At 38.6% G+C, this 19937-nt stretch overlaps 1 protein-coding gene across 2 annotated transcripts in view; it reads right to left on the bottom strand.

The window, feature by feature from the left end:
* The window catches only part of numb (NUMB endocytic adaptor protein), a 122167-nt gene that overhangs the window by 101425 nt on the left and 805 nt on the right, over positions 1–19937 (bottom strand). The gene's annotated exons all lie outside the window — the stretch shown is intronic.

Here is a 19937-nt window from a genome sequence, read left to right as displayed (position 1 = left end):
ACAAAAATACTTTTTGAGCGGAAAAACAACAAAAATAACGACTTTATCACACTATTATTGTTGTTCAATTTGAGCCTCTGACGAGAGTTCGCGGGAGTGCCACGACGCATGCGCGAGAACTGAGATTAACCCTACTCCGAAAGAGTGAGCAGCCAGTCAAGTAGTAGTAGAAGAAGAACGCCGTAATCTCAGTTCTCGCGCATGCGTCGTGGCACTCCCGCAAACTCTCGTCAGTCATTTGGACTCCTTAAATGACGTTTTTACTTACTATTCTGGGCCATCAAGTTTCAGTCCCTCGGAAAGCCTATGGAGGAGTGAGACAGCTCTCAAGATTTCATCAAAAATATACTAAATTATGTTCCGAAGATGAACGAAGGTCTTACATGGTTGGAAGGGCCCTAAAAATAAAATTTTTGTTAAACGTTTAATAAACTGTTGATAAATTGTCTTGAAAAAAGTGTCATGATTTTATTCAATTAGATGTGCTTTTTAATACCCAAAATGTAATTTACACTAGATACGAATAAAGTTTGCTCATAGCTTTTAACTCGCTTTGCATTTTACACGTTTTGCACTATATGCAGTTTATAAAATAAAATATTTTTGCTAGATTTTCTCCAGTCTGGATCTAATTCAATGTGCTTTGTTTGTCTAAAATTAAATTTAGCCATTTGAACGGAATGCAGAAAAATTCAAACTGAATTTGGGGAAAATATAGTCATATAGTGCTCAAGCAAAGTCATGTTTAGATGCAAGCAATAATAGTTTGTAAAAGCTACATTCAATTCCACAAGGGCTTAGTGGATGAATCAAACTCCCCCAAAGCAGATAAGAAATGCTCTGGCGCTCTGTGTGAAAGAAAACACTGAAAGAGCAGGTAACAGGAGCCTATGTGACTCATAGCATGCTGGCTCAAACCAGAGCAGGGAATTTCATCACACCCCGTCAGACCAGTCGGACCACTCAAGGAGGCCAAAAGAGGCCTGCAGTATTTAACATTCTCCTTCTGGGTGACTGCGCCGCACCTGAGTGACACCTGAAGCGACCAATCCGTCCGGCTCGCTCCCTCTAGGCCCACAACTTCAATTGAACAAACTGAAAGAACTCATTGTCCGTCGTCCAAGACAATGGAGACTGTATTGCATGAGAAGCCTCTGAGAGATCGCTGTTCTGCGGACAAATGCGTGCAGTGGAGCAAAAGAAGTCCAAATAATGGAAAATTACCCCGTGGCACAGACCGCAGAGGTGCTTTGATTGCTTTGAAGCCAAGAGCAGCTCCATCAGCGTACGGGCCGGGACCTCGCCTGCTGAATGAAGCTCCGATCAGTCTCAGCGGGACTCGGAGTAGAGCTGCAGCCTGACACCGATCGCTTACCGAGGGCAGGGGATTGGAGCACAGCAAGGGCTTCTGTCCGGTCCACTGAAGAATCCACTACACCCTGTGTTACTGCTTTTCTCCCGTCAGGGTGCCCAATCTGGCCCCATTTCTACCACATAAGGAGGAAGGATCATTTCCTCACTTAGAAATGTACCTACACTGAACAAAATTAAGTTTGTCGAAGTAATAAAAATGACTAAAACTGAAATAATTTAAAGTTAAATAGAAATATTGCTTTCAGCTAACTTTTTAAAACTCAATAGTAGAGCTCGGTAGCAAAACCCCGGTGCTATATATAACCGGTATGTAACCGGATCGAATCAGAACGCAGATTTCGGTGCCTCATTTCGCTGGCACAGAGACAGGAATCACATATCACAATTATTAGGGTTGGGAATCGAAAATCGATTACGATTCTGGATACTTGTTATAAAAGAAAAAGAACATTTTTGATGTTCATTCTTTTTTCACCTGGCAAATTGCCAGGACCTTCCGCGCGTCTAATCTGCCAGGACCTTACTGTGCGTTCACCAGAGATGTATAGTAACGAAGTAGAACTACTTCACTACTGTACTTAAGTACTAAAAGGCAGTATCTGTACTTTACTAGAGTATTATTTTTTTCTCCTACTTCCACTTTTACTTCAGTACATATTTTCGATGAGTTTAATACTTTTACTCCGATATTTTTTTTTATGTGCTGCATCGTTACTCGTTACAATTATAAAAATGTTACGAATCATTCCATTCCAAACCCACATTACCGCGCATGAGAGAGAGAGAGCGCGCGCGAGAGTGCGAGAGAGAGAGAGAGAGAGAGAGCGTGCGAGAGAGAGAGAGAGAGAGAGAGCGAGAGAGCGAGAGAGCGAGAGAGCGAGAGAGCGAGAGAGCGAGAGAGCGAGAGAGCGAGAGAGCGAGAGCGAGAGCGAGAGCGAGAGCGAGAGCGAGAGCGAGAGCGAGAGAGAGAGAGAGAGAGAGAGAGAGAGAGAGAGAGAGCGAGAGAGCGAGAGAGCGAGAGAGCGAGAGCGAGAGCGAGAGCGAGAGCGAGAGCGAGAGCGAGAGAGAGAGAGAGAGAGAGAGAGAGAGAGAGAGAGAGAGAGAGAGAGAGAGAGAGAGAGAGAGACCATTTTGGACTCATGCTCTAATGGGTGTGGTACTGTAGATTATATAGCGTCTTCAGGGTGCAACTCACTTTTTTCTATAATTGGATAATCATTGGTATTGGCATTTTATTTGAAGTATTTGACTTTAATGTATGTGTATGTAGATGTTTATAATGTGCATTTGTACATAAGTATGTATGGATATTGTATATTTCTGTGTATGTATGCACTAATATATATATATAGGCATTTATCATTATTGTTGTGTTTTTTTATCATTATATATTTACTTTATTTATTTGTTACTTATTTGCTGGCATGGGGTGGGGGGTTGTTCTGTAAAAACGTGAAAAGCTTTAAATAAAAAATAAGTCATGCAGTTGTAAGGTCTGAAGAGACAATCAAAAAAAGAAAAGCCAGTCAGTTGAGTTTGTGCAAAACCTTCTTCGGTGCTTGTTGTCTTTTACTGCATATGATAATTCATACTCGGAAAGTAGAACTGAAATGACATGATGATAAGGAGATACAGCCCTGTCCCGCTCATGATACCATAAGTACAATGAATTAAATTACATTGGATCAGTTGTGGTCACTCAGTTCATATAGTAACATAGTTTCAAGTTAATGTAAACGTTCATGAGAAAGCGTTGCACCATCAGCACTTCAATGGTAAAGGGTGTGAGAGACACAGACTGTGCAATGGGACTCATCTCGCAGGCCTGGATCTCTGATAAAAGCCTGAACGGCTGAGGGCCGTCCACTGATGCAAGTCAGAGGAAACACACTCCCCTCCCCTTCCTCCCCTTCCTCCCGTCCGTCCGTCCGTCCGTCCGTCCGTCGCCCTCCTCCTCCTCCTTCTCCTCCTCCTCCTCCTCAGGAAAGGAATGCACATTCTTCCCACGTTACGCTCGTCTTATCTGAGGGAGGGAGCTCTTGGAAAGCACAATGTGTGCTTGTGCTTATGTGCGCCTTCACATTTGAATCATCATCAGTGTTGAATCAAACGTCTGCATCAGCAATCTTCAGCTAACAACACAGGGCTGCAGTTTTATTACATGTACTGTACTGTACGCGTTTATCCAAAGAGATTTACCAAATGAGCACCAAAAGCAGCAAGCTAGAGAAGAGGAGAAATGCAGAGAAATGTTATGGCATGGCCTACACTGTAAAAAAGTTTATTGGGGCATTTCAGTCTTTCTACTGACATTTACAGTGCAGAAAAAAAGTGCACATTTTGCAACACATTTGACAAAATTGGGAATGACTCAATGCAGAACAACGCATGTCGAAATTGAGCTAAAATGGCGTATGACAAAACCTATTTTATGAGTTCTGTAAATAGAAACGCTCTGCCCACAAACAAACCACAGGAAACATCCTGACCTCACCTCAGTCACAAAAGCAACACTTCGCATTAACGTCAACAGAAACATAGCACGACAGGACTTGGGTTACACAACCCATCCGGCGTTGAAATTCCATGCGAACCGTGATGCAGCAAACGCACCGAACAGATTTGGTGTCAGCGAGGAGCCTTCAGTGAGCTCTCTGGCTCTGCCGCGATCAAGCCTGTTTCTGACAGCGAGCCAAGACGCGAGCGCATGCTCGGCTGAAGAGGAGACCCTCATCGGCGCGGCCGAATCCTGCAACTGCTGCTGTTACCAGGAGACCAGCATCACAGCCACTGCTATTCTCACGGCAGCCTTGCCACAGGATGTTACGTGTGCAGGTTATTGAGAAGATATCACAGTGTGCCACAGGTTGCAGATTAGCATGCGGCTGTCCTTGAGCGTGAGGGTGAGATAACCCGGCAGAGAACAAAGCACCGCTGCTGAAGTCCAGGTCCTGCCCTCTTATAACTGCAGCGGCTGACTTGACACTGCTGATTACTGCCTTATCCTGATAATGAGCTTTGCTATCAGAAGCTTATAGCAATGAATCATCCCTTTCACATTTGACACTTTCACAAAGGCCTCTTGTATGAGAACTACACATTAACGGGAGAGTTCGCCCAAAATTGAGCCTCTTTCTTTAGTGTTTCTGTGGAACATACGGGGCCTGAATTTCATTTTGGAAACTGGGGGGGATTCCCCCTCTTAGGTGATTCTAATGCGGGGTAGGGCTGTGTGATTAAAGGGGTACTTCAGTGCTGGGAGGATGAATGTGTATTTAAAGCTACACTGTGTAACTTTTTTAGTTTATTCTTAGCTAAAAACACTTAGTTCTTTCCAAAATATACGTGCTCATTAATGTATATTTACTTCTTTCAAGTAATAAAGTATTCTCGTAAGTTTATAATATGCCATTGAAAATTCATACGGGTGAGGGGTTCGAATGCCGGTCGCCATGTTGCCCCTCCATCTTAAAAGTACATTAGCCAAAGAGGGACATACCCGTGAATTCAAGCTTCGCCTTTCGTGTTTTAACACTTGATGGCAGCGTGTCGAATGTGGACGAGGTCGAACTGGAAGCCATATTAATCTTGGACTAAATCGGCCACCGTAGGAGTTAAAACGAAATCGGAATTGAGAGGAACAGAAACTAATATTCACTGGATGGTCATATACCTTTTCACCACTAGATGGGGGAAAATATCACACAGTGTAGCTTTAAACTGGGTTATTTATGTAGTAGAAATGGGGAATTATTTTTGAATTTGGTGCCTTCTAGACTGAGAAAAGACAGAAAATGTCTTTTTGTCTCATGTGGATGAAAGACAACAACTCCCAGAATGCACTTTTTTCGCATATGGAAGCTAAACTTTCATAGGAATTCATTGAAAAGTTGAAACACTCACTTTTCTCTGCAACGCTCTGTTATAAATGCCCGATCCGAGCGGCTATGCGCATTTACATTCTGTGAGTGAGATCCCTCCCCTGTGGGCGGGTTGAAAACATCCAGAACAGCTCCTTCTACTGGCTGTAGTCTCTAGCCTCTGGCCAAAAAATCCTCCGATGACGCAAAATGACGATATTTGTGTCATCGGAGGATTTTTCCCAGAAATAAAATGAATAATTCTCGTCTCAGGGGGACATGAGGGGGGAAAGTACCATAATTTTAATATACTACCGAATTTCTACTGATACAGGGCTCGACATTAACGCTTGTCTGGGACAAGTGGATTTTTTGAAGGGGCAAGTGAAAAATAATTTTACTTGCCCGATGGACAAGTATCCTGGTTAAAACGTCAAAACAAAAAGTAACTAGGGAATCACCAAAGTGCAATAATGATTCTGCATTCAGTTAGTGTAAGTGGCGATCGATAGAGGATAATAATATAAAACAAACTGACAAGGTTGTGCTGTTGAGAAAATCCAAAACAAATGAGCGCCGCTCATACAAAGAATCTCAGTTACCATACAGGGTTAAAATTGTGTAGTTTTTATATTTATAACATATGATGCAGTTAAGCAACATTACACTAACAAGAGTGTTGTTTTCCTGAATACCATCACGACTGAAAAGGAAGCTGATTTCATACGCTAGTTCCATAAACAATTATTTAACATTAAGTCACTTACATTTTAGAAGCAATATTGACTGTTTCTGTTCTATTTCAGCAGCGAAAATAGTTCCAAACAAAGATCACAGCAGAACCATAACGCATCTCACAGCAACAGCGTGTTACGGAATGATTCAGCGTTTGAATGAATTGGTTGAATCAAAGATTCAATGACCTATTCATAAACGAACGCCAAATTCTTGAATGAATCAGCCGTTTGAACGAATCGACTCAATGACTCACTCATTAAGACGGTCACCTGCTGCCACCTACTGGTGGTTTATTTTCATCTTTCCAAAATTTCTTATTTGTATATACAAAAATATTTAAAATAATCTCATAACATTATTTAATGTAGGTGTAATTTTTCAGTGTAAATGATTTAATTTGATTGGTAACAGCCTGTCTTATTCTAATTTAATTTATTGATCAAATTTAAGAATATAAAAGGAAAGCTGAAGCATATGCTATATTTAATAAGATTATGGAAAAATGCCCTTTATAAAAAGTTACAAATATGACAAATATGCATTTTTAAATATGTCAAAGCTGATTAAACACTGATGAAAACATTGCTTCAGAATAGATTATATTTCCAAAAAAAATCTGGACAAGCAAATGTTTTACTCGGACAAGTGTGTGAACAGGCTTAATGTCGATTCCTGTGATACAACGCTTAATGCTAAACCACTGAAGTAACCCTTTAATTGAAATCGTAATTCAATCGAAAAGGAAATCACGATGTGAGCTATTACTACTGTCTACTCACTGTCAAATGTGCATTCCTAAGACAAAACATGTAATATTATTAATACTGCAGCCTGCACTGCAAACTGTGTCGAAGATATATGCCAAAGTCAAACAATATCACCTATTAGAACATGCAGAAACTAAGACTTTCATTTTTGTTTATTAATAAATGTATCTTGTTAAGGAAAAATTACTGGAAAAAGAATTCAAAAAAGCGTGAAGTGTTTGTCATGTTCTGACAGTAAAGAGTTTAAAACAACAATTACCAGTCTGGTTTCTACAACTTTCACTTAGGGAGCAAAAATCTGCCTTTAAATTTGAAAGAAATACATATTTTGATAATTATCGATATCGACTGATATGAAAATATTTTATTGAGATCATATCGCCCAGCCCTAAAGTAAGGACTCACTATATAGTTTTTATTTAGCTATAATTGAATTAATTTATTCAACTCATTCATTTTTCAGTAAACCACTGTTTAATAAAAAATAAATAAAAAGCAATTTTGTAAAACTGCTGTCCCGAACCCGTACCGAGCCGTGACTTCGAAACCGAGATACGTACCGAACCGTCAGTTTTGTGTACCGTTACACCAATGGGAAAGTGTGTCCAAACTTTTGACTGGTACTGTACTAAAATATATACACATAAAGAATATCGGCCGATATATCGTTATCTGACTTTTTTTTTACTCCCTAATATCCGTATCGGCCCTCAAAATCCCCTAATCAGTCGGGCTCTATTAGCTTTAAAATAACCAAAACCACTGCGTGTGGAGAACCTTATCAACATGCAGAATAATGCTAATCATAATCAAGTCTCAAGCATCATTAATGCTTATGCTAATAGACATTTGTATCTTTAAGAGTTATGCAGACGATCTGCACTCAGACCCTGGAGCTCATTTTACGGGAACACAATGGCGGTGTTAATGAGAGCTCTTGACTTTAACAGAGTGTTGAAACCTGCCAGCCAGCTTTCCATCAGCGTGTGTCGTAAGAGGAAGACATTGCGACATTCCCGTGAAGCTTGTCATTGCTGACGTCACTAAAACTGTCTTAAACTTCAGCAACCCTGCTGCTTTACATTGAGCACATCTGCAGATATTTTCAAAGCGTTTCCCACAGGATTTGAGAGACTCTGGGGAATGAACATCGGTCCGTCTATGGGTTAGCGGTGGAATGCGGCCGGAAGAAAATGTTGTATATTTGAAGTTAAATGCATAAATCAGGTTCAAAATTAAGAGCTGAAACCCCTTTTCACTGACCAATTGAACAGAGTAAAAAGTCTTTGACTTGACTTGGACTTTAAAGCGGACTCAAACATCTTTTTAGTTGGGATAGTGTCTCTGTCCATACGGCAGTTTTTTGAATTTGATTAAAGTTATAACAATAATAATAGTTTTTGTTGTTAATATTATAATTATTGTTGTGATTATTATGATGTTATACCTAAGACAGTAATATATTACTATTGCAATACAACAGCAACTGTAAAATAAATGTAAATGAATATTGAATAATGAATATACCTCAAGTGGCATGTGAACCTTTTATCTCTTCCTCTTTTCTACCATTACAGCACGAAATAAACATGAATGAGCATCAAAAAGTATGTTGAAAGATACAGCACAACCTACTGAAATGAAACCATCTCTAAATGTAAACACTTCATCAGAGTTTCAACCGCAGAACAAACGCTTGCAAACAATAGGTCACAAAGCTTTAGGAGCAGAATGACCGTAAACTCAATAGTTAGTTAAATAAAGAACTCTGGAGAGGAGCATTTCTTCAAAAAAATATGCACAATATTACATAATCATATTTTGACTCTAATTAAAAAGTTATTACAATTCCCAGACTTGAATAAAAACACAGCACCACTCATTGTAACAGATGGACTATTGATGACTGCTGAGGAGGAAAGAGAGCCTGAAGGAAACTGCTCTGCTCGAAATTCATTAAAAATACATTTTCAAAAGCTGGAAGTGATTTTCTTGTTTTATTTATTAGTTAAAATAACTCAATATTTCAATTAATTGCAAAAGTGAAATAATCGATCAAAGCCTAATCAGATTAATGAGTGAAATAAACAAGTTGATTAGTTGATTAAGCGTTCTAATAATCGGTAGATGAATCGATTACCAAAATAATCGTTTGTTGCAGCCCTACTTCAATCATGCAGTAGGGAAAAACAACATCTGAGGTCACAACAGCTTGATGAATTTTGCATACACAAATCAATGTGTTCACCAACACACAGTGTTGGGCCATTTCTGCCATGTTGAATATTTTGTGGTTCCCACTTTGCTGAAGAGTAGTGCTCGTGATTAAGTTTGTCAGTGGTGTGAAAGCATATACTACGTCACTGGCATTGATCGGGTCAACTTAACATTTTATTTAGCATAAAAATGTAATGACCACGTTATATTTAACATGAGCTATGCTAGATTTTGAAATTGAACTGAAATAGATATGATTCATTGGTTCTAGCACCACCACTCAACTAGCCTATGTTGAAAAACTTAATTTTATTGAGTACTCAACTTGTGAATTTGTGTTTGTGCAACGATTACATTCAGTTGTCATAACGCAAAGATTATTACACTTGTTTTTTTAAGCAAAACATTTATTTTTTTGTGCATGAGATATACATTCAAAGTCAGCATAAAAGAATTCACCGAAATATGCAAATGTTGTCATAATTTAGGCTACTCACCTTTAAGTTTTTCTAAACCTGTATGAGTTTTCTTTTTCTGTTGAACACAAAAGAGTTGACCAAACAGTTGACAGTAGCCATCGTTTTCTATAGTAAGATTAAAAAAAAGAAATGCTACAGTCAATGAGTGGCGTCAACTGACTGGCTACCAACATTCTTCAAAATATCTTCTTTTGTGTTCAACAGAAGAAGAAAACTCATACAGGGTTGGAACAATTTGAGGGCGAGTAAATGATGACAGAATTAACATTTTTGGATGAACTATCCCTTTAAATGACAATTCACCCTTTCTATTTTCTAAATTAAAGGAAGAATCGCTCACGATAACATCAATAACATGAATGTTTGATTTTCATTTAGTCCACTTAAACCCCATTCAGATCTGTCTCCATCCAATTAATCAATAGTTTCACTTGGATGTACATCATATGGAAGAAAATGCAATTTCCATTTCATAGCAACTTTTAGGGTGTGTTCACACTTGTAGTTCGGTTCGCTTGGTTCATTTGGTCTGGACCAAAAAAAAAAAAAAAAACATTTAGTCCTGGTCCGCACGGAACCATTTTAACACAGAACCTAAAGACACCAAACCTAAAGGCATGGTGATATGTTCACAACCTGATTGGTTGGCTTTTATAACATATATTTTACAACAGATCTTACCAAACATCCACAACAATACTGTGTGTTGGGCTAAATGCGGTCGTTGTATATGGTATATTGACCAGCTGAGAACTCGTGAAGAGCTTATAAAATGTGTAAAGGAGTCAAAACAGCAGCAGGAATCCCTCCATCACACACAAACCAAGATCTGTTGCAAGGAGATGTGGTTCTGACGCCTGTACCGAACTGTGATGGCAACATCGCGACTATGACGAGAAAAAACAGGTGTGCTTGAGCATTCGTTCCTTTTTAGGGCCACATCTAGCGACATCACGTCCTGTTTTTGGTTCGTTTTGGAATTTGAGTTTGTTTGGAAGTGGACCGAGACCCATCTTTTCAGCGCCTCGGTCCGCTTGTTTTGTGCGCACCAGGGTTCGGATGGCAGCGTTCACATATGTTCAAATGAACCGCACTAACAGAGCAATCACACTAGGGTTTGTTTTAATCCAACCAAACATGCCAAGTGTGAACACACACTAAATATTAACTATAGGGATGCACCGGTTGACCGGCCAAAAACCGGAATGGTTTTCTTTGTATTTTTCTGCCGATTTTTCCGGAAGTGCGCCCGCGTGCACATACGCCTATATTGCAATCATTCGCGAACATGTCACTTGTGTGTTACAAACGGAAACTGGAGAACTGGGGGAAGAGACGAGATACGCTGAAGGGAATGAAGAGCCGCTTTCCTGCGCGAGTTTGAAGTTGCGCGAGCTGAAGTTGCGCGAGCTTACCTCTCCGCCTGCACAAACGCAGATAGTGAGTGTTTGTTCAGCTCAGCTTCTCACGTGTTGGATCAGATGAGAACGAAACAGACTAACTTGTGACAGCCGAAATACTTCTTTTTGTAGCCTAAAGAAGAACATGCATGCACTTTAGAAATGAAATACTATCAGTTCTGTAGCCTATAGGATGATCATTTTTATTTGGTAACACTTTAGAATAATGGTCATTAGTTAACATTAGTTAACTACATTAGTTAACATTAACTAATAATGAACTGCACTTATAAAGCGTTTATTAATCGTTGTTAATGTTAATTTCAACATTTACTAATGCATTATTAAAATCTTGTTAACATTAGTTAATGCACTGTGATGTTTATATTAACTAACGTTAACAAAGATGAACAAATACAGTAACAAATGTACAGCTCATGGTTAGTTCATGTTAGTTAATACATTAACTAATGTTAACTAATGACCATTAAGTGTTACCTTTTATTTTACCTTAAAATTACATTGACTTAATTTGATTTTAAAAGCACCTGCTGTAGCATCTTAGTTTTTTTCGTTGCACTAAACATTATTTGATTTAACATTTTGGAACAATTATATACTTTGGTTTTATTTAATTTCACTGGTAAAGACTTTTTTTCTTTACAATGAATTTAAAAACAAATGCTGATTTAAGTAACATCTTTGTTTGGATTGCAGAATATGCAGTTGTTGCCTTTAATTTCACCTTTCAGCCTTTTAATTTCCAATTAAATTTCCTGTTATGACTCGTGACTTGTTTTCATTAGCCAAAAGCCAATTTAGCCTGTTAAATACCAAATAAACATCTTGTTCATGTATACTTTCATTCTTTTATTGTGTAAAAAATTGGAAATCGGTATCGGAATTGGCCAGTTTTCTTGAAAAAAAAAATCGGTATCGGAATTGGCCATGTAAAATCATGATCGGTGCATCACTAATTAACTAGACTTGCATCAAACACACTGAATTAAACGACTTATTTTCTCAAAAGTTGAAGTAAGAGATTGCATAAAGCGTGCTGGTTCTGAAAGAGAATCGCAGATCCCTAGCCAAACACCAGCTCCATTTTGGTGAAAAGGGGTATGGCTGGATTCACAGATAACATTTCATGATTGTGCTGTCATTGACTGTGATGTCAGCACTAAGTCAGAGAACTGGACACATACCAGGCCAAAGTCCATGTGCAGAAACAGCAGTAATATCTCAGAGCAACTCACGGCTCACATCACAGCCATTCATCCTGCGCCGTGACCTCTCTCTACACGCGGCCATAAAACAGAGAATGTGAAACAGAGCAGACGCAGTGCTGATGAATTACAAGAGTGGAGGGAAGACCTACTCATCCACAACAGAGAAGACTACGGTCTACTTCAAAATCTTTATGACGGGATAAATGATTTGTATCGTCACATTTTAGCAGGCTTACACATGCAAAGCTTTATAACCTTGAGCACAATCGTTTCAAAACATGGTCCAAATGTGACAATGATTAACCGCTGAGCAACGCTGGAAGCAAAGGTAGCTGAGTAAACAGATAAGAACACCCTCTCGATTTGTATCTTGGCAAAGCCTCGCCTCTATAAGGAAATGAAAAATGACTTCATCCCACAAGAAAACCCAGGGTAAGAGTGTAGTTCGACAGCAACTCCCCTTCTGATGACGCATCAACTGGATGCACTCGTTTGCCAAAGTCAAACTTCTGAGAAAAGCCAAACCCTCATCATACCAGTCTAGGTTACAACAAAACCCACTCATTTTCAAAGGAAGTCCGCACCATTGTTTGTATATGACAGAACGTTGATGTGGCAATCTGTCACTGACTCAGCCTTGTGCGATTCTCTGATCAGAAAGTGCCTGATATTCTACAAGCACACGAGGGCAGAGACCATCACTAAAACCTACCGTCATTTCCAAATGACTCTAAATGATCAAAACTTTGGTCAACCCTCTATAATGCGAGTAATGCTGCATTCCAGGCAACCCGTAACCCGTGTTTTTCCAACCTTACTGGAACCTGTGACTTCCCACCCGTGAACTCGTACTAGATCGATGTACTCCCAGTCACGAGCTCTGACGTCACATAGTAGAGCTGCAACTAACGATTATTTTTTTCTGTCGACTAATCTAGCGATTATTTTTCCGATTAGTCGACTAATCTCACAATTATTTTTCCAGATTCATCTGATGATTCTTTTTTACTGATTATTGTATTTCAAAGAGGGTAGTGAATTTGTATATTATTTTAACATGAAATCAATGAATGATGACAATATTAATTGTATTTCAGGAAGGGTAGTGTACTTTAGCCATTTTATAATGAAATATATGAACACAAGAAGCTTTTTAAACATTATGTATAACTAATGATACTATTCATCATAAAATGTAAACAGAGCGGGCCTAATTAGCAAAAGTTGTTTACTATAATAGTTGTGTATGATTTACTTATTGATTTGTGTCAATAGTAAACGAAAATGCACTTGTATTTATCTGCAAAAGGTTCACATACAGGATCTTTCAGCATAGTTTTAATGTATAAAATATCATCTATTTTGAAGATATACATGTGCATAAACAACGACTTAAGGCCTGTTCACACCGGGACGATTTTCGCGCACGTTTATCGCCGACGTTTAACGCCTTGTGACTAAACAATGGGCGCCAATGTGAGTGTTCACACCGACGCGCAAAACGCCAGGCGTAAAAGCGTCATTTTAAAAAAAACGCCTCGGGTTCGTTTTTTATTTTGACGCGGCGCGTTAAAAACTGGCCGACCAATGAGATCAGCGCTTTTGTTCTCGTGCCTGGAGCTGCTGAAGTGACAGTAAAACACGACTTGGTGGCGCTCAAGCACAAAATCGGTCTTGATACGACGAAGAAGTAGTAAGTAGACAAAGAAGAAGATGAACTGCTAATGCTGCTTGCCAGTTAGCAAAAAGTGTGTGAATGCTTTTGCCATAGACATAATATATCTGTGGTTTTGGCAAGCACGTAAATACTGTCTCTCCTCTTCTTCTGTGTGACAAGCGAGTGTCAGAAGCGTAAGTGCCGCAGCACCACCTTGTGTACCGGGAGCGCATCTACTGAATGTGCACGTTCACTCGGCGCATCGCCAGTGGAAACCGCTTGGGTGTGAACACACATTTAAATGATTAAAACTAGAGGCATATCTTAACTTTAATGTTACTTTAATCTTGTAAACTACCTATATAAAGGCATGTTATATATGCATGTGTGTTTGGGACAGAGGGGAACCCGGTCGCATTTGAAACAGATATATGCAGCCCATAATAAATAAAAGCACGAGGGGTAGGAGAAGAACACCGGAAAATGTGACCAAATGGACAATATTCGTCTATATTTGCAATACACGCGCCACAGTTTAGCTGCGCGAGACAAACACTGGCAGTGTGAAAGCACAACGGGCGCGCGGCTCTCGCTCTCCACGCACACAGCTTCAGCGCCGCCACCGCGTGCAGTGTGAAATCGCTGTTACAGAGCGAACAAAGCACAGTTTTATTCAGCTTCTGTTTAAAGTACTCCCACACTTTTGAAAGTTGCGGTCTGGCTTTATATGATAAACGATCATTTTCACTATGTCCGGGAGCAGAAGCCGCCATTATTCTAGATCTGTTCTATTCTAGAACGTAAATAATGTGACGCCGACGCGTCAACGCATTTCACGCATGTCGACGTATTTTCGGTCGGTATTTTACAAATAGCGTAAAATAAAAGGTCTAACAGCTTCTCTTGCCTTATGCGCTGTTTTTCTCCTCTGTTTCCCTCAAATAAGCGAGGAGTAAGCACCTTTGGCGATAGAAATGATTGTAAATGAGCATAAGCCCCGTACGGTCCACCATGCTTTGTTTACATCTAGCTACCACAAGGTCAGGCAAGTTTGGCATGACTTTGCCTGGAATGCTACAAAGTCGTGATTCGTGGTTTGAAGTCGTAACTTACGGGCCCAAAAACTTGCCTGGAACGCAGCATTAATCTTCACTCTGGGCGAATAAATAATATCCATCATTACCCATTGGCTAATGAATGCTTAGATTTTACTCGCCAGTGTGTGTGTTAGAGGCATAGACTGTAAATAAAATATGGACGTAGTGTCCGTGACGTCACCCATAGTTTTCTGGAGATTGTTTTTGAAGCGTTAAGTTGGCCATTGCCATAACTGAAAATGGGCAAAGAGGCGGGACGTGGGCGGAGCTGAAGTGACGCGATGACTAACAGACAGCAGATAAATGGCTATCCACCGGTCACTCAAAATGGCCACGCCCTTAATTATGCAGAACTTTAATGCTTTATAAAATGTAAACGAATGAGTTCCCCTCACAGTTTTTTCACCCCCTCACAGTTGTAATGAAGGGCAAAATTAGCCATATCAGTGTTTCCCACACAGACTAATTTGTGGCGGTGCGCCACAGAATCAACACCAGCCGCCACATATTTAAATCTCACGCCAAACTGCCAAACCTGCTTTTGATATGAAAGTCTAAGCTTTTAAAATTGAATACGAAATTCAAACAATAAATAGCTAGTTTTGCCGCTAATGAGGCTTAAAGCCAGAGGCGTTGAAAAACAGAGTTGCGACATGCTCTCATCTCCCGGCGCGCGCGCAGTCACGTGGTTCACAGAGCTTCTAAACAAACCAGCACTCTGTCAATGCATTTGAATGGCTTAAGCAGATACACAACAGTTTTACTATGCAGGTATTTGCAGCAATTTTTGATTACGTCAAACATATTTACAGGACCATTTTATTATGGAGAGTGATGGAGATGCAACATTGTTAAAGGAACACTCTACTTTTTTTGAAAATAGGCTCATTTTACAAGTCCCCTAGAGTTAAATAGTTGAGTTTTACCGTTTTTGAATCCATTCTGCCGATCTTTGTATCTGGCGGTAGCACTTTTAGCATAGCTTACAGGGCTCGACATTAACGCTTGTCCGGGACAAGTGGGTTTTTTGAAGGGGCAAGTGAAAAACAATTTGACTTGCCCGATGGACAAGTATCCTGGTTAAAACGTCAAAACAAAAAATAACTAGGGAATCACCAAAGTGCAATAATGATTCTGCATTCAGTTAGTGTAAGTGGCGATCGATAGTGGATAATAAAAAACGAACTGACGTTAATAAGGTTGTGCAGTTGAGGCTCGCGCAGCCTCTCGAGGAGAAAATCGAAAACAAATGAGCGCCGCTCACACACAGAAACTCAGTTAACATACACAGTTAAAATTGTGTAGTTTTTATATTTATAACATATGATACAGTTAAGCAACATTACACTAACAAGAGTGTTTTTTTCCTGAATACCATCACGACTGAAAATGACACTGATTTCATGTGACAGTTCCATAAACAATTATTTAACATTAAGTCACTTACATTTTAGAAGCAATATGGACTGTTTTTGTTCTATTTCAGCAGCGAAAAAAGTTCCAAACAAATATCACAACAGAACCATAACGCATCTCACAGCAACAGTGTGTGTTAGTGAATGATTCAGCGTTTTAATGAATCGGTTGAATCAAAGATTCAATGACCTGTTCATAAACGATTGCCAAATTCTTGAATGATTCAGCCGTTTCACTGAATCGACTCAATGACTCGCTCATTAAGACGGTCACATGCTGTTTAGTTTCATCTTTCCAACATTTCTTATTTGTATATTCAAAAATATTTAAAATAATCTCATAACATTATTTAATGCAGTTGTAATTTTTCAGTGTAAATGATTTAATTTGATTGGTAACAGCCTATAGTGTCTTATTGTAATTTAATTTATTGATCAAATTTAAGAATATAAAAGGAAAGCCGAAGCATATCCTATATTTAATAAGATTATGGAAAAATGCCCTTTATAAAAAGGTACAAATATGACAAATATGCATATTTAAATATGTCAAAGCTGATTAAACACTGGTGAGAATATTGCTTCAGTATAGATTATATTTACAAAAAAAATCCGGACAAGCAAATGTTTTACTCGGACAAGTGAATGACAGATTTACTTGTCCGAAGGACAAGCGTGTGAACAGGCTTAATGTCGAGCCCTGGCTTAGCATACATCATTGATTCTAATCAGTCCATTAGCATCTCGTTCAAAAAATGACCCAAAACATTTTCAATATTTTTCCTATTTAAAACTTGACTCTTCTACAGTTACATCGTGTGCGAAGACAAACTGAAAATTAAAAGTTGCGATTTTCTACACCTATATGGCTAGGAACTACTTTCTCATTCCTGCGTAATAGTCGCGGATCTTCACGGCAGTACCATACTGATGCATCGTGATATTGAATTGAACCGAATCGATGGCATGGTAATCGTAATCGAACCGAACCGTGAGACCAGTGTAGGTTCACACTATAGGGCTGTGCGATATTGAAGAAAAATGCGATATGCAATACCTTGCTAAATAATGCGATATTCGATATGCGATACGATATAGCTTTAAGTGTGTAAAATCTATTTAAATTATTTTGAAAAAAATATTTAAGAAATGAGAATGATACCATTTATGTGTTTCACATTCTTTCTGGGAAAAGTAAGCATCGCTACAACTTCTGAAAGTGACCAGCAGTGTTTTAGCAAAAATGTATATCACAAATCTGACAATATAATTTTAACATCAATGTAAACAAACAAAAAAAATTCTTCTTTCCCCAACTGATATTGTTCACTTAAAGCATAACTGACTGTGTTTACATGAATACTCGTCAAGACAGACCTTTTGACACAACTGTGTATTTGACAGTTTGAGTGTGTAAAAAGGCACGAAACAGAACTGAAGGGATCACGCGCTTTTAGAGAGGCGGCTTGTGCGCACGTTTCGGTGTGTGTGTCAGACAGCAGACAGTGCGAGACTGCAAGGAGTTGTTTTTCGCAAGTTATTGAGTTTAATAACTCTTTTTAATGTCAAGCAAGTCACATAAGTAACAGTCGTGTGCTCAGTCTATTCTCTGCTATATGGGTCAACCTAAAACGTACACTTTTCACAATGTTGAAGTAGCCTATTAAAATCATTCAGATATTGGGTGCCGTTGCGATATGCATATCGCGATATGAACATTTGCGATACTTCAATCATTTCGATATATTGCGCAGCACTAGTTCACACCCTTATAAAACAAGGCAAATTATCTGCCAGTGGGGCAAGAAAAAGAATCTTGTTTTGGCAGATAATTTCGCTTGTTTCAAGTAAAAACTCGCTTCATTTAGATTTTAGAAAACAAGAAAAAATATCTTGTCATTTTACTTATCTAGTAAAATCTTGATTTAAGAATTTTTAGATATTTGGACTGGAGACAAGACAAAAATACTAAATAATAAAAGCAATTAAAAGGTCATTAACTATAATTTACTATAACGTCTTTTTGCTGTGAAATCTTTACTGATTTTTATCAAGTAAACTTATGAATAACTTCTGTATTGTTTGTAATATTTCAAGATGAACACTTATTGGACCGAAGCAGCTTCAGTTTACTTGATTATCCATACATCATTTTTTCTTCTTCTTTTAAATCATGTTTAAATGTGAGTATCAAATATTACCATCAGGCTTTTGAGGAAGCTTTATTTGTTCATCTCTCAATCATCATTGTATTGCATTGCATTATATGTTTTAAAACTACAGAGCTTTGATCATGAAACTAACACTGTGTCTACACCGGACGCAACCGTTGACGCATCGCGCCGCAACAGCTAGAAGATGTCTACACTGGACACGGCAAAGCGACCGTTGAAAAACATTTGTCCATCATGTCAGTACATCATAAATAGAAAGAGGCTTCCAAAATATTTCGACACATCCGATATATCGTGGTAGTCACATCGCAGGATGTGGGATGTTAATTATATAGGGATTGTAGTTGATCCATGATCCTTAGGGGCAGCTGCTCTCTGGTTCAGAACGCATGTGATTTGCAAAGTTTATCATTTGCATGTGTTCGAGTCAGGCATCCATAGCAAGAGGAATCGCACACATTGAGCCACACAGACGCTGAATTCAGCTCTCTTGCACGCAAAATGAAGTAAAAATGCCCGTCTCTGCGAGTATCCTCGTAAACACCGTCGGTTATGTAATATATAATTGAGAAAGTAAACGGATGCGTGTCTGTGCGTTCCTCTTAAAGGGACAGCAGCCTAATAAAACCCACAGCTGTTTGTGTCACCATAGTGATCCAACAACAAACGAGAAAGTGCTTTTGGAGCTTTAATAAAGATAGATAAATTAATTAATGACATTAGTTATATTTCATTTATACAGTGGAGACTGTTATTTTGCATTTGATTATTGAATTTCTGCACCTGAATAAGGTTAGATTTACCTGAAAAACATAAAGCCCTGCTTTTTTCATTGCATCTTTCTTCTATTGTATTTATCTATGCTTGTAATTTGTTTATTATTTTCTATGCAGATTCTCTCCCTACAAAATCAGCCCAATTATTCTAGAGAGATTAGTTCTATTCAAATGACCTGGTGAAATTGTTTTTAAATTGCAATATATACAATCGCAGAAAAACTAAATATACGTTTTTTTCCTAAATTGTGCATCCCTAGTTTAAATATCAACTTAGTACGACTTATTATTGGCAGATATATTCATATGCATTTTATGCAAGTATCTGCAATACTTTATAAATATCTCATTGATTTACATTTCAAGCATCAGAACTTAATCTTACTTATTGACAATATCAGCATCAGCACCAAATTGCATATTTTGCTTATGTTTTTTCCCTCCATATCCTCACACACTCTATATGAGCCATAAAAGCCTGGTCTATTAAATATGATAACACACAAAAAAGGATCAATAAACTGTTCCACTTCAAAGCACTATATTTTCTGATTAATATTTAATAAGTCAAGTTGACAGACACCTGATGCCATTGTGAGATATATAGCGACATGTACTAATTTGCTGTTATGTAACCAGGGATATAATCATTACTGACCAGTCACTCTTACAGCAAACCATCATTCTGGAGTGTGACAGCTACAAGTACGGGTTGTTTTGAGTCACTGTACTAGCAGACTGATGATTAAAAAGT

This window comes from Gobio gobio (assembly GCF_949357685.1).
Source record: "Gobio gobio genome assembly, chromosome: 13".
Classification (NCBI taxonomy): Eukaryota; Metazoa; Chordata; class Actinopteri; order Cypriniformes; family Gobionidae; genus Gobio; species Gobio gobio.
Note: the sequence above shows the minus strand (reverse complement) of the source record. Positions and strands in the feature narration are given on the sequence as shown.